Here is a 17062-nt window from a genome sequence, read left to right on the forward strand (position 1 = left end):
ATGTTGATCTGATTTAACCCAGCCAATGCAGGTGTGTGGGAGAGATTTATTCAGGTGGTTGATTCAGAAAGGAGCAGCATGCGGCAGGCTGACGGCTGCAAACCACATGTTTCCACATGCAGAACACTATTGAAGACAAAGACTCTGAAAGACAATTCTTGTTTCCCACAACACGACTTTTTGTGTTCCTTTGTTGTTCTATGAGCCCAGGTTAGCTTAGCCGTGTAACACAAGACCGTAGACTCGTACCCAGTTTTTGTTCTTGTGAAATACTGAATCAGATTTGGTCTCAAAGCCAATTTTGGAAATTGTTCTTTCGTTGAACTGTTGACCGCAAGCTTGCCTCATTTTAAGGGCTCATAATGGTCTAGAACGCCTGGTTGTCTGTAGATGTGGAGGGAGTTGCTTCTTGGTAACCTAATAACAAATCCACACCCAACGTTGCAACATCTACAGTAAATTATTCAGTTAGCTGATGGTGCGGATGTCTGAGGGTGTAGCCTGATTTCCTGATTTCTACAGCCATCAACTGTTACTATATCTTTCTTTTTACATGTGACATGAGCTTCTTCTTTTTTTCCCCAACTTTTTTTTTATTTAAATTTTAACAATAAATGACATACAACATAGGCCAAAGTGAACAAAGCATAGTTAAAACAGTATGTCAATTCCCCTCCAGTCCCCTACCCACCTGCAAACCAACCCAGTTCAGGTCCAAAACAGAGGGGGACAAACAACACAGACCCATGCACAACTACAAGCACACACCAGTAAGGACACACAACATCCAAAAGATAAAAGTAAAAAAAGGTAGACAAATTAAAATGACATGAGTTTCTTATTGAATTTGAATCCTGGCAGAAGTCCACAGCTCTGAAATTAAGAGCACAGATACAATAATAGTAAAGGTAAATTATACAATATATTGGTGGGCGAACATTGCAAGGAGAAATGTTTTATCTCAGACATTTTAAATAGGTCTTTCATTGGGGTTAATGATGTTAATGTATGGGGAGGTTGTTAATCGTAAGTGGCTCTGTTAAAATATATGAACTTATATGCAGCCACCCGCTGGATTGCATTAAAGTGGCTGCTTTAATGTGAAGATCACCAGTAGTCTGGCTGCTCCATCTGCTCCTAGGGATGATTGACAGCATATATACGAGACCATATGCAGTGATCCTTCAAAAAACAAGACATTATACAAGGCAAAAAAAAAACTAGACTCAATTTTATATTCAGAATGTGTGAGCACTGCAGGCAGACTAGCCGGCTGAACCCAAGGCACTCTCTCCATCTTTTTCATTTCTTTGCCTCATCTGTTCACGCATTTAAACTTTTGTCACCTCGGTCAATTTTCTGTCTCTGAAGTAAGATATTGGTATAATTTGGGACATTTTAACCCACAGACATAAATTCAATTTCAAAGAACTATATTTTAAAGAATCAAGTCGAAACCAGGGCATTCTTTTACAGTTAATTATCAGTTAATAAAAGTAATGTTTCACCATTTCAAAGCCCGACATGGCCTTTTAACACTCACTCTACTTAATATAAACCCTTAAAGTGACTTGATTGAAAAGTTCAAGGTTTAGCTTTTTTGCAATTCAACAATACAGGATTATACAATGGAATTGTGTTGTGGCCCCTTCCATGCTACACAGACAGAAGTTCAGCTTTTAACAAAATGGCAATTCAATGTACTTTATATAAAATCTTAACATAATATGAACACTATAACTGTAAAGTTGTAGTGCAAAGAAATGAGGTAGTAATACGAATGTTTCACACACTCGCAGCACATCATTTTTGGTGACTTTTCACCAGTTCTGCAGTGGAAGTGTTGTCCTGCGCTGAATAGAGAGAAGATGTTTGGTTGGGGGGCATGTAAAATGACATGTGGATCCTCATCACAGAGGATATTTGTTCACACAACAACAAAAGTAAGCACTTCCAGATAAAGTACGGGTGGCCTGAAGGCGGAGCAGAGCCATCCTGTTAGGCAAATTCTCTCCCCACCAGAGATTCAAACTTGGCTCTCTGCGTGCTGCTGCAGGGAAATGTATTCAGTTCTATCTGCCAGTCTCCTGGCACTCTCTCCTCGGCTGCAAATGGATTTGTATAGTAGCACATTTAAAAATTGAATTCCTGAGTTTCAGGGTCACCTTATATATTTGGCTTTCATGTATTTTAGCATAGATTTGCTTTTAGGAAAGTACAGGTGGTGCACATACAGTTTTTGACACTGATGGATATGCTAGACAATACCAGTGTTTGTTTATTACATTTGTTTGTCCATCATTTCGTTTTTGTTTGGATGGTTTTCTCTATGGCATCAGCTGCTGTTTCACTGTCAGGTGCTGGTGTTTTTATTCAAAAGCTTTCTAATTGCTTTCTACTCCACAAATCTAGAAATGTCCTCACTCATCTCATCAACCCCTTTCACATGAAGAAACCACTACACAATGGATTGTGGGGAACTAGGGGCTGTAAAGGATATGCTGGTTGTATCAAATAGCTGCATTTCCACATTTGGAGGAGACATTGAAATAGGACAGGCCACAACGGCTTGACATATTTCGTCCAGAAATGTGGACTTCAGAGGATCCAGCAACTGAACTGGGACACAGCAAGAGACTAATCAGAGTGTGAATTGGAGGCAAAAGGGAACAGGAGATGCTTTGACATTAATGTATGTTATTATTCTTATCCTGGCTTCTTTGTTTCAGAGTCTGTCCAGTTTAAAGGAAATGTATGAAAAAGACTCATTTGACTGGTTTTCAAAATCCAGACTCTTCTGGTCCAAACAACACTACGAGTCAATGTCATGAAGCTAACGTACAAACTATGATTTCTCTACAAAACAACTTATATAGGCCTACCTGGTGTAACGTAACAACAATTTAGGGTCATACCCACATAAGAGTAGATCTATTGGACAATTTTAACAACCAGGACATGCAAAGGTAAAGAGCACCATATTTCAATTAAAAGGGGCAATGCTTAGTGCTAAAATGCTTTATGAATTACTCCCACTCCCAAGAGTGTTATAAATAGGAATTGTTCTTAGGAGTTGTTCTTAAAGCTGTTATAAATAATATTTTTATACTAACAATGTATCAAATGACAAAGTAAACATGTAAAAGAGGTCACTTGTAATGAACCTACAGAGAATTATCACCTGAATCTGCAGCTGCCCTCGGCTTTACAGAGTTTTATAATGAGTTTCAGTTAATTGTTCAGCTGTCCAGCAGCAACTTTACTGTCTCTCATGGCGTCAGTTTAAGCTGCAGCAGGCAGCTGCTTTCAGCAAAGAAGCTCTAAAAACCCACTGCACATTACCTCCTCAGCACCAAACGGCAGACATGCACACAGTTAGTGACTAGCTTGTGAACACAGAGGAGCATTTAGCAACTTAAGAGTCAAATATTTCCTGCGGGTGTAAATCACAAGTTTTATCACCATACGATATTATATTGGTTCTTTGGACAACGATGCTGATATCTTAAAGTCTGTCACGATACGATTTTGATTCGATACAATTCAGGAGCATGCGATCAGTATGAGACAATACATGCCCATTTAACACATCTTCATTTATATCAACTCAAAATAGCAACTAAAATAGGATTTGACAATTTAATTCCGGAGCTCTTCCAGGCATTTAAATTAAAACTACTCTTTTTAATAAAAAGAATAAGTATAAAGTAGGAATCTAAAATAAAGGGGCATCTTACAGACGATGTGTGTGATATTTTCACTTTGCGTCGATAATATTGGATCGTGGATGATTGAATCGATATATTGATCCAGATCGATGTATCGTTACACCCCTAATATTTCCCTCAGGAGTTTGTGGAAAAAACAGAGCTAAAAGAGAGCTAATATTGGACTTATAGGACTGTAAATGAATGATAATGTTGCTCCGTAACTGCTGAATGTGTAAATAAGAAACTGTTTGCTAACAAGTTCGATATATCAACTTAAAAGGTAAATGTTGTAACTTGTTTCTGCTGCCCCTAAGTAGCCAAAAAAAATCAATCATTTCAGTTTAAATCAGCCAGTTAGTTAGCAGCTGTTCTTGAAACAGCCCCAGGCCTTAAGCAAGGAGACTGCTGGATAATTTTGTCTTGTAAATCAACTGCAGCTCCAAAAGCAACTGTAAAAACAAAACTTTGTGTAAGCTTCTTCAGATGCATCTTTGAAAAGGGCTCATGGGTCTGCTTTTCTTTTCATCACAAACGATAAGCTTATGCTCAGGATAGCCAAGTAGGTTTCAACATGCCAGCTTACAAGTCTGCATTTTCAGGGTTGGAGGAGCTGGAGGCAGTGTCTCTCTCAGGCAATAGTGCAACAGGGAATTATACTTACACAAACCCCAACTGCAGCAGAGCCAGAATGAACAGTACAGATTCATGAACCGCTGAAACAGGAGCATGATTTTGTGGAAATTGTGTGAAAACGCAAAAATGTACCATTCCACTCATTAATTAGAAAATAGGGGTGTAAATAGGTTTACATGGTTTTCAAAAAGGTGATAAAAAATGATGTGAAAAAATGCAACACCAGGCTTTTAACATATACTATTTGTTGGAGTCACACTGCAGAAAGAATTAATTTTGCACTGAAAGAGGATGCATTCAGGATTATTTTCATGGGTTGCATTTTATATCTAACAACCGTGGAGATAATGTTATAAAGTTATAATATCATTATAAATGAGTTATTATTCACATCTTATAAATCCACAAAGTCAATCTTATTTATTGTGAATGCAGCTGATTCCAGCTCTACATTTGCATAGTGAGACGCTTGGTTATGTAATTTATTTATTTTTGCTTTAGGGAAGAACTGTTACTGTGTGCTACTTGTATTTCCAAAAGAAAAAGTTTTGAGTTCACATTCACATTTTTACCATGATATATATTTTTTTAAATATTTCCTCCCATAATATATTGTAATAAATATGCTCATGGCAAATGTTTGATGAATGTAAACGTAACGTTTACACACAATTTATATTCTCTGATATGTAACTCTTTTTGCTGTATAGCTTAATTTTTATAGTGATTGAAAAACTTTTCCTGATTGCTGTAGTTTTTAACAAACAGGAGAAATAGTGAATTTGTTGGGCAGCTGCAGATTTGGCACATTAGTGAGTATTTACAGCAGTGTATGTGGGATCAACTCAAAATTAACAACAGCAGCTGTGTTTTTGTATTAGCATTGTAATTAAGGAATGTGTCACCCAGTGCAACAGTGTTGCTTACTGATGTATTTTTAATAGTTTTTTGGACAACAATGGAGGTCTGCGGCACAGAGTAGTGGGATACGGTATATCAAGATTTGGCTACACAGACAATTCAATCAGGAGAGACTTGTTTGCAGATATGCAAAAGGTTTTAATGTACAACAGCATGTAGTGTACAGTGTATTGGAGATTGAACTCCATCGTTATTAATACATTTAATATATTAATACATTTAATGTAGGGGTAGGGAACCAAGATGTAACCCCCCGATGGAATCCAGACACTAGTGGTGGCGGAGAAGGCCGGAAAACCAGACCTAGGAGGCACTGGAGCAACAGCCGGAGAACCACCAGGACGGGAGGTGGAAGGGGAGGAGGAGGGACGACGTCTTCCTGAAATGACAGCTGATAGCACAGGGAGAGAAGCAGCTTTTTAAAACAGTGATGTGACGCTGTGATTGGCCTATGGGATCCTTGGCCGTTCCTGATTGGTTTATCAGAAGGTGAATGCCTCCAGCGCTGATTCGCTTTAGGAGGGACTGATTACTTGTTAGGTCTTCCTGAAAGAATTTGCGCTGAGCTACATTACTTGTTAGTGGGATCAATCTCTTTTCATGGGATTTATTGACCATTAGAAAAATATAGATTATCACCAGTCTTACACTGCATTGTAGTACATGATTAGATCACAGAATGAGAAATTGCAATATAATGATAATATCTTGAATGGTGTTGTGTGACACATAATCAATAAGTAAATAATAATGAAACTCTGATAATGGAGTTTGATTGTAAAGCTTACTTGTTATCCTCCCCATGATAATACTGTATCTGTTTTTACTCTGTGTTTTAGGTAGACGTTTCTACTCGTCGTCCACCACTTTATGAGTTATTAACCTCTCCCAAAGAATCTTTCTCTCCTCCTCTTCAGCATCTCTATGTGAGTCATAATGACTTCAGCAGTGTCCATTCACCCATAGCCTGCCTTGTTGCACGCAGCAAACCTCTGGATCCTCGTTATTATGGACAGATCACACTTCATACACAAAAACACTTTGATGGCTCTGCCTGCAGACTGTTAAGATGTTTACCATGGATAAACACACCTGCCAGTCAAGAGTATTAGGTTATGAGCCTGTCATGGGTCTGTGGTGTTGTGGCCCTCTGAGACAGCAAACAACATGTGCTGAAACAAAACACATGGCACTCTGTGTGTAGTCACTGTAGCGATCAACAGGAAAACGTATGAGTGTTTGTTTTGCCAAAGGTTTCCCTCTTTGCTTGATCCCAGCAGTAGTCACACATCTCTCTTGATAGACTCACATGTTTATTGAAAAGAAAAAAATACTGTTTAAACTGGAAAGTCACCAATGCGGTGGATGCCCATCCCCTGTGGGGCTTGGCTTGGTTATAAAGCAGGCACAGAGCGAATGCTTTTGACGTTTCAGTTGAATGAGTAGCAGGGTTACCGATTCACAGTGATGGTTTGGCAGGAGTGTAATGAAGTCAGCTGGCATGCGTTAGGGAATGATCTGAAAAGGGGATGTATGGTTTCCTGAGAGAGCGGGGAAACAAATAGCAGGTGTGATGGAAAATTGGACTTACAGTGAATGAAAGTGGGATGTGTCTTATTCTCATGTCTCATTCACAAACATGCGAAAAATCGCTCAGTGCAATCCTGTTTTTCAACTGGAACTACAGTGTATTGCACCCTTGAGCCATGTCACACAGTGATGAACTGTGCTTCCATTGCACATTTACAGTTAAAGATTTTACAATCAGCCCACATTGTTTTCACTTTCATACCTCTGATGCCTTTTAGTTCTGGTCCATTTGTGTTCACGCTTACTTAGTAGTATCCTTCAAATTAAACAACAGATTATGTTATTTGCCCATGCCCCCTATAACGACACATAGAAACGTGTTATTTTCTGGCCAAAACCATCACCAGTCAATGTTGAAAAATACATCTGTTTTATGATGTGACAACGCTATGGTTAAGGTTTGGTTAGCCTTACGCACAAAAACGTCTTGGTAAGATTTAGGAAAAGCTCATGGTTTGGGTTCAAATTTGTTACTGGTAGGGACCTTAGTTGTCATAGGGGCAATAATTAACACTTGGTTCGTGTTACAGACACCAATATGCCCATATGTAAATTGAAACAGGTTCTGCTTGCTGTAATCATTCCTCCTGTTCATAGGAGCACATCCTAAAGCACTTCAACCGTAACTGGCAATTTCCACCGGTTGCGGAATGGCTGTGGAACGGCGGCGGAGTCAATAGGTTTAAAGTCAATGTGCGTATTTCCACTGACTGCGGAAAGGCTGCATTCCAACTGCGTCCCAGCTCCGGCGGTCCGCAGCCCTCCAGAGCCGATAAGCAGAGCTTCTATTTTTGCCGGACGCCGGAGAGCTCCACAGCAATTTAGCACAATTCAGATTGTGCGGGACAGGAAGTCGAGCACAGAAACAAAATAAAACATCCGGTTAATTTTCAAAATCAAATACACCGTGCTTACGGGCGATCATATTTCCCCGCACTACACCTTGAAAACACAAAGTCGTTTCCCCTCTACTCCTCTGGATGGAAACAAACTGTTGTTGGTTTTGTGGTTCTATTCTACGTGAAATCGCGAGATCTCGTGGGTCCGCAGCCGTTCCGCAACAAAATTCACAGTCCTTGTTTTGTCAAAAATTGTATGCAAAAGTTTATCAGAAGTTAATATGAGACTTTAGCAGACTGAAACAAATTGGATATCTTCTTACAGTTACAGACGTTTTACTACAACATTCCCTCTTTTCATTATTATCCTTCCACTGCAGCTCAACAGGAAAACAAAAAGAGGGAACTATAGTATAGTATATATAGATATAATAGATCATATAAACTTTTTGTTTTTTTGATTATTTTTTTGGCCATTTTTAAGCCATTATTATCAGAGGACAGCTGAAGACATGGAAGGGGAGAGAGAGGTGGGAATGACACGCAGCAAAGGGCTGCAGGTCGTCGGCTGTGGCCACTGAGTCAATAGTGAACCTCTATATATGGGCACCTGCTCTACCAGGTGAGCTACCCAGGCGCCCAGCTCCATGTAAACTTTTGAACACATTTTTGCACAAAATGAGGGACTGCCAAAATACTGGCAGAGTGTGACACAGGCACAACACACGTCTTTTTTAACACCTTTCCACTTTCTGATGTATCAGAGAAATCTGCACTTACATGTTGACATGCATGTATGTTACCATGGTAGCCCAATTATGTTGCATAAAAATAGAGGCTACACTGCTGAGACAGATCCTTTAGTTTAGACAGTTCACGATCACCAGATAAAATTTATTTATAGTTTAGTTCTTAAAATTATGCTGAAAAGCATATATCTACTATCACAAATACCTGGTGTTGGTCCACTTCACACCACAAACAAACTGCACCAGAGTTTGCCTGGTACTGGACCCAGACCCACTTTTTTAAGTGGTCTCTATCCGATTGAATGAACACTTTCACATCAGCTCAAATAAACCAGGCAAACAAACCACAGTTTGTTTAAACCATACCCACCAGGTTAAGTGTAAAATTGCAATTTTTGTGGTTTTGGAGCAAATCAGATAACAGTGAGGATCCTCTCTGACATTAACAGGAGGAAAGAAGCAAAACCTTTTGTTATGCTGGAATAACTGGGCCAGGATTTGGTTTATGAGGTTTATGAGCCCAAAACATAAAAAATGAGGCTACGTGGGCAAAAAGGTGATGGCTACTTATTGTAATTTTGGAGGAACCTCTAACATGTAATAGATGTCAGTGAGCTGCTGTTCTTGTGGTGCAGAAACATCGTTAGCAATGTGCCTGAACCACAGTTGCTTGGCCACAGTATAGTCATTATCTTGACCAGAAGCAACTTAGTTTTAAGCTTGCTATGTATTTGGTCTATGAGCTAACGAATTAAGTTTCACTTTCAATTAAAGTATACACTGAAAATTACCAAAACTTCTTTATATCTAGATTAACCAGCATATCAAATACGTGAGTAAGTTATCCTGACTTAAGCATTTATTTTCATTATCCAATTTTTCTGTAAAACTTATAAAAATAGCATGCCTTAGGCTGTACCTTGGGGTAAAGCAGTGGAAAGAAGGAGATCGCCCCCAGGCAACCAGCATTTTTGGACAAAGATTTAGAGTAAGAGTTGCTCGGAACAAAACGTCCTGAGGGAGTCCAGGGATGTATAAGTGGAAGTCGAACCAAAGAATAGATCTGTGGGATCAAATGCATCTAGTTGGTCGGAAAAAATTGAGCCAAATAAAAGGCACAAATAAATGCTTACTGACTAGTCAACCATGTACTTGTGACAGCAAGGTTCAGCAAAGCTGAACTCCAGCCAACGAGGCAGTCAGGTGGTTACATGTGAGACTGGTGGGATTTTTTTAAAGATTGAGCAGGCTGTCTTTACCCGCCAAACTTCTCACAGCTTCTTCCCTCTTCTTCACTCCTGTCATTGATAGCCTACTTCACGAGGAGTAAATAATGTTATCTTCAGAGTTAAAGAACTATAACCAGAGGTGTTTCAATCCATGTAACGAGCAGTCCAAAAAACAGAGACACTTGAAGCATTGATACAGAGTTAAACAGACAAGTTTTTCTGTCTTATTCCCCTTTGGTTTTCTGTATAATTGGATGCCTGTGTTCCTCCCACTGGTCGCCACTCTGCTGGCAATGCATCTGTTGTGCCAGTCAAGGGTCACCTCCCGTGGTTGTGGCCCTCTACATGTTGTTCCGACCTACGGCAAGAGATGCTCCTCCGGAGGTCTCCGGTGACTAATAGTGCTTATTCTCCGTGTCGTGCCAGTCGCTAGCACCAGGGGATGAGTGAACAGAGCATAAACAGATTAGCACAGCAGGTGGAAGAGAGGAGACGCAGAGAGAGTAAGGGCCACATTTCACAGAGAGAGAGATACTGGTGCCCACATGAGAAGAAAGCGTCTACTGAATTAGGAAGGAGAGAGTGGGAAGTGTTTGAGAGAGAAGGTGAGTCTGCAAGAGCCTGCAGAGTTGGGCGATAGGCTAATTCTTTGTAAGGTCCTCACTACGAACAACCTCATTTTACATCGCACCAAGCCATTTGATTCAACACCCTCTAGTGGCCTTACTTGAAAAGCCTAAACAGAAAGAAGTTAGCCACACAGCTGTTTTTTTGAAAATAATTAAGCCAGGTGGAAGTCGTTAAAAGTAATAGTTTTCAACTATGAATTGAACGTAGAAATTGTAATGTAGAATTGAGTTATAAGTGATTTGCTTTGTTTCTTTGGAAAGGGTCATATATAATTCCTTCATTTTAAGTTGCATTTTATTTTGATTCGTACTTTGTATGTTTTCTAATTCATCATTAGTCCTTCATAGCCAATATCATCACCAAGAACTGTAATTTCAAGACCGTTCAACAGTCAGTAACTGAACAAACAACAGTGTATGCTAATGAATATAAAGTCTAGAGTGTGGTTTTGGTGGTAGCTAGCTACTGAGTAATTTATTAATTAATATAATTCTGGATTAATGCATGATGTAAAACATCCTCCATTGGTACTGTTTATCATTGTTCTACAATTTAAGGTCAGTGTCTGATATAGCCTACCGTAGTTAAAATTTTACTTGGCTCGAGAGGCCCCTATCATGATCATAAAGTGCCTGGGAAAGCAGCAATATGCATGCCCCAAAGACATTCGTCTGTTGCCCTACTGAAATTTGATTGGCTGTTTGCCTGTTGTTGTCATTTGCTTGTAATTCGCATACATTGGATCATAACGAGCTAGATTATCTTCTACTTCTCAAAATTTGAGATTAAACACCTCGGTACCCACCAGCTGCGAATATTGTTATAAACCAAACCTCTGTTATAAAATAATAAGTGGTTCTCCAGGAAAAAATGGCTCTCGTATAACGTTAGCACATACTGCTAGCGTTAGCTTTTCAGAGAAGATGCTTTTTTTTTTAGAAAGATTCGGAGGAGAAAAACAGGCTTTCGGGAAGTATCTTTCCGGAAGGATTATCAAAACATGAAAGCAGCAGGACAACGTGGCAAAAATTGGTTTTGCTCGGCAGAGCTATAATAGCGACCCAACTTGATAAACTGTGCAGTTGAGCAGTATAACGGGTAGTGCTCAGTCAGATTATAATATGTGTTGAACTGTGAAAACTGGAATATAGCGCATTATGTCAAATTGTGTAATGTTCTGGTTTTGCATCTGTCCGAAGTAAACCACTATCTTTTGTCCACCTAAATCCGCCACTGATAACACAGAATAACGGTAATGTTATTTATGTATTAAAGTATGCGTTTGACAGAGGTTGCAACTGAGAGTAGCTGTAACGCCAACGTTAAACAAAATGACCCAGCTGAGTTCTGTTCACAGGCCAATTCTTACAATATTATCAAACTGGAGTAAAGTCAAAAATACATACATGTTTTCATGTTATTAATGTGACATGTTGTACAATATTAGTCTACAAGAAATTCTGAGAAGTTAGCTTGTGCTCAGTATAGCCTATCATAGTTCAGTGTTGAGAAGGAAAAATTTCCATTACCAAGAAAAGTGTATGAAACCTGACTATGTACGTTCCGTGTTATCAATCCGGTGTTGTAAATTGCTGCAAAATTTTGACTAAATAGGCGTGGGACTGGGGGTAAGAAGGGGGGCTGCATGTGGGGACAGATAGAGACACAAACAGTTTTATGAAAGCTATTTTTCTGATGAGCAGTTCTAATCAATTGTGTTATAAATTATATAATTACCATGAGTAAAAATAACGGCGTGCCGCGTGTTGGCAGAGACTGCAAGGAGGAAGATGGTAGATAAGAATAACAATTAATAAGAGAATATTGAGAACGGCACTACACTTCTGCCCTAAATAAAAAGTCTGTGCATGACGTTTAGTGGTTATTAAGTAAATGATCTCAGACTATACAGTTACTCCACAATACACAACATAGAGGGAACAACAGAGAGAGTTTGAGTGATAGGAGCAGAACTCCTGGAAGAGTCTTTTGTTAACACATGGAAGTTACACCACAAGTTGCAGTAGTGTATGCTACTGCAACTATTGGACTACCATGGAAAGAGTGGGCTAATGCACATTTTAAGATTTTCTCAAATGTGAGTTAGGTTTTTGAAGCTGCATATTAACATTATTTTAGATTAGAATCAAAATGTATTCTTAACCTAAGAAATAGTAGTTTAACCGAACAGTCACAACTCAAGTTCTTCTTAATAGAATTATTTTGACCTTTGAACTGTATCATACAGTCTTTAATCAGAAGATGGAGTTTGCTCCATGATGCTAACTTAAAACCAACATGAATGAGTCTTAAATGTGCTACTGATAATATCAGCAGCTACCGAGTTTGCATGTCAACAGATCATCTCCATGACAACTGAGCAAACCCCATCCACTGATGAAGACTATGATTTGGTTGAAAGTTTTGGAGTCAAGTAGACCTTGATTTGGGTTATTGTGTGAATCGATTATTTGTGTGTATCTGCTATAAGGGATTATATTGAACACAATACATAACGAGAATAATGTGTAAAATCAGAGGCAATCTCTGGACAAAAAGTTAAAGCTACTGAAATTCCTGAACAGAGCTCGAAGCCAAGTCACCCTAAAAGGCCCAAATCAAAAGCCACAGCAGCTAGACTGAAGCAACATTGATAAGGCTACTTGCTGACATTACCTAATTTATCTAGATTACATCATATTTAGCTCTAAATCAACTGGGCTAGCCAAGGAGCAGCTTCATGCAGTCAGATGGGAGATCATATCCTGTCCTGTGGTCTCCCTGCAGTCTGTCGAGGCCACTAAAGGTATTCTTCCCTGGTGGCCGAACCACTTCAGCTGGCTCTCCTCAAAGTAGAGGAGCAGTTGCTCGACACAGAGGTCCTTTTGGTTCACTGAGCTCCTCGCCCTGCCATGAATTGTTAACGTTAACATGTTCATTTGCTGTTTCCTCTGATGTGGACCTCTGCCATCCATCTGAATTTGTTCATTTTTAAGCACATTTTAAAATTACAAGTTCACTGCAAATACGGTGATGGCTTTTAGATGATCAACTTCATCAGTAAGACACATGGAAACCCCAGTAATAGCCTTAAAAGTGCTTTAGAAGCTCAGATTGTTGGTCAACAATGATTAGTACATTTTAACGAGGCCAGTTACTGCACCAGATGCTCAGTAGGTCATTTTATGAGTGAGGTCACAGTGGGTAGTGGATTTTGGAGGATATGTGCTTACTCCTTGGCAAACATATTGGCAAATATATTGTTCTCAGGTGAGGGTAAAAGAGATCACACAGATTGCTAAAAGGGCACAGCAGCTGAGATAATGAGTGTTCATAGTACTCATCATAGTAAAGTTAGAGCTGAACCACAAAGCAGTGTGCAGCCCGCATTGTTTATCATAAGACAAAAGATGAGACTGAGAATGAGGTTTCTCTGTATGTAGGTATGGGGGTGGTACTATTGAAGATTCTTTGCAAATGTGTGTGTACAGTTGTAAAATTGTATCTCAATTCGTGCATGTGCGATTTGTGAATGTGTAGGTATCTGCAAACGTGTATTCAGATTAAGATTATCCCATTTGTAGGGTTGTTGGCTACTCTATGTGACAAGAAACATGCCCTGAAAACATACATGCAATCATCTCAACATGTCGAGATTCAATGAAGACGTTTCAGGGTAATATAGATTGAGGAATCTTTCTTGACATTCTTGCAGTTGACTTGATATTTGTTTAATATATTTAAAATAAAAACCTGAATGATGAAACAGGATAACAAACTTGCTCCTAAGCTCCATTTGAACCAGCTCAGCCTAGTTTGTCCACCAGGTGTACATACTTTAGCAAATTATTTACAAATACTTTAGCCTGCAGGTGGAGGGCCAGTGGGGATGGACGCTGTCCATGGTGCTGAACTGCAGAAAAGAAACTGCCTCAACTGACAAACACGGTTCTGCAGCTGATTGTCAAAAGCAAATTTGCCATTTTTTATTTTAAAGTTATAACATTTAGAATGTGGTTGATTTGGTAACACCTGTGGTCACTGGTGGTTTTCATAATGCAGGTCCTACAGTCCTTTTTGAAATCTGTCAGATATGCAACAATAGAGTAACAACTTTGTGTGTTTGTTTAAAGTGCACACAAACAAACCGTGCTCTGAGAGGACACCTGTTAAGTGCATGCATGCACAGGCTTTTGTCTTGTGGATCTCATCAAGTATGTGCATGCATTGTAAGTGCAGTCCCTTAAACTTGGGCACACCATTTAAAGGTGGATTCCACCAGCAGCATGAAGAAAAACTATTAGGCTATATAGAGTGGCACAAAATAATAGTACAAAAGTAAAAGAAAAAACAGGATTTTATTGCATGTATATCATTATCAATCATGATTTGCCTTGTTAACCTTAAGTGTTACATAATATGTGTTATACTATGTATTGGCTTTTCTAATTCACTTTTCTAGTGGTTTAGTGCCTGAAGTCATGAAGTCCTCATGCTGATAACACCCCACCAAGTGAAAAACTGTCAGACTTGCGTATTCACACGGAGGTCTGGCAGTTCTAAAAGATCTGAAAGGAAAGTCACAGATGACTGTAATCATATGTATAGTAACTATAATCAACATATTGTCAAATTAGCTGATGACTGTGTTATTATGGCTCTTCCCAGTCGGTCAGATCAATTACATGGACCCATAATGCAAGAATTTGTGGACTGGTGTGACAGATAATTTTGTTTATTTAAATGTATCCAAAACTAAAGAAATTATCATTTCACCAAAACACATAGGCAGTCTTCCAACAGTCATTGATAGCACAAGTTTTGAAATCATCCAGACCTACAAATACTTGGGAACAGTGTTTGATGACAGATTGAGATTTAGTGAAAATACAGATGTCATAAGAGATGAATAATAATAATAATAATAATAATAATAATAATAATAATAATAATAATAATAATAATAAATTTAATTTGTATAGCGCATTTTAAGGACTCAAAGTCGCTGAATGTACCGTGTTTTCCAATTCTGCCAGTTGTAGCAGCGTGTTGCTCTGTTGTTAGTCAGGTCTGTCTGTATGTCTGGTGAGAACTGTATGTGCGCCGTCTTCCTGTGCCCTCTCTTTCCTGTGCCCTCTCTTTCCTGTGCCCTCTCTTTTCTGCCATCTATGCCCCTTTGTATAATGTACAACCCTATGCATCTAATCACTGCCACCAAGTGTACTGCAAAATATATCTAACAAAGATAATATCATATGCCGACAATATGCATAAGTGGCTTCTAAAATTGTATTTTTTTATGTGTTTAAATGAATTGTCTATGTGTATTTCTGTTTGCATTTGCATTATATTGCCTCTTAAGGGACGAATAACGTATTTTGAATTGAATTGCGTTTCCTCCAGCTGGAGAGTATTTCAGCTTCTTTAGCTGTTTCAACAGCGATGGCTTTCTGTTTTTCTCTTTGTGTTGCTTTAAATTGGCAAGGAAACACCGGTAAGATTGTGACCACTTATCTGTTTAAGCATTGAAACGTTTTTGAAAACAATGTTACCACAACACACCCTCTGCTGCCCGACTGAAAGGCTCAGAGCAAGAACAAATTAAACCCTGTGATCTAAATTGTCACCATATTCTGCTATGTCTAATATTTCACCATTTAAAATCAGATACCTTATCAAACAGTAGATTTTAATTTGGGTGAGGCTGGCTTAAAAGAAGCTGACACTTTATTAAGTGGATGAATTCAAACCGCTAAATGCAAGGCTACAAAGCTCTGAATAAATGTAAGCTGGATGAGCCTCTGGGAGACATGCAAGGATAGATTCTATGTAAGGTTGTATCAGCCAGCCTAGCTGTTAATTTATTTGTGAACAACAGGAAATCACTTTCTAAACCCATCTCCTAATGATATTTAATCAATGCCATGTGCCTCAAGCAGTGCATTTCAAACCTTTCTTTAAGTAACCGTGTTTTCAGATTTTAATTTGTATTTTTTCTTTTTTTGTATTTTGCAAGAGAACAAAAAAGCAGTTAGCACTGATTTTTCAGTTGAAGTATTGTTGAACATAAGTTGACAATAAGGAGACATAAAAGTGAGTGGCATGAGAGAGATGGGGAATCACATGCAACAAACCAGGGAGTCTCTCAGTTAAAGTGTTTTAACCTAGCGCAATAATGTTAGATAATAATAGGTATTCTAGACATGTTTGTGTCAGGAGGAGCCAGCATCTAATGTGAATAAATACCACAATTTGTAACTTAAGTATAGCTGTTAAATAGCTAAATAGCTTCCTGAGCTTTTTGACATGTTTATTGATGTTTTGTGTTACTGAAAACATGTAGGAAAAGCAATGTTACCAGAGAATAACAGTGTACAGACTTTTGTTTAAAAGGTTCATAATATCCCTGAAGGAGACGAAGAGGGGAAGTTAATAAAATGTGAAGGAAGAGTGTGGATAACTATGATTAAATTGGCTTAGCTAATCCACTTGCTGTTTGTTGGTTTAAAAAAAAGGTACAAATGTTGAACATGGTCAGGCAGGGATGAAAAGTGAAATGGGGGGATAAAGAAGAAGAGGAATGAGCAGTCAGATGAATTTTTCAGGTAGAGACTCAGGAAAAACAATCTCCTGTATTGTTGGGAAAAAGGATGTAGCACAGTTATGAGTTCATTGTTTGCAGACATTGTTTTGCCAGCGTGCCATTGCATTTTGAGTTACTATTACTTGGTAGACAAGGTGGCAGACAACTGAATGAACAG

General features: G+C 38.8%; 1 protein-coding gene across 3 annotated transcripts in view; it reads left to right on the forward strand.

The window, feature by feature from the left end:
* syt7b (synaptotagmin VIIb) overlaps positions 1–17062 on the forward strand; it is a 100452-nt gene that overhangs the window by 24747 nt on the left and 58643 nt on the right. The window lies entirely within an intron of this gene.

The sequence above is a fragment of the Perca fluviatilis genome, chromosome 3, assembly GCF_010015445.1.
Source record: "Perca fluviatilis chromosome 3, GENO_Pfluv_1.0, whole genome shotgun sequence".
NCBI lineage: Eukaryota > Metazoa > Chordata > Actinopteri > Perciformes > Percidae > Perca > Perca fluviatilis.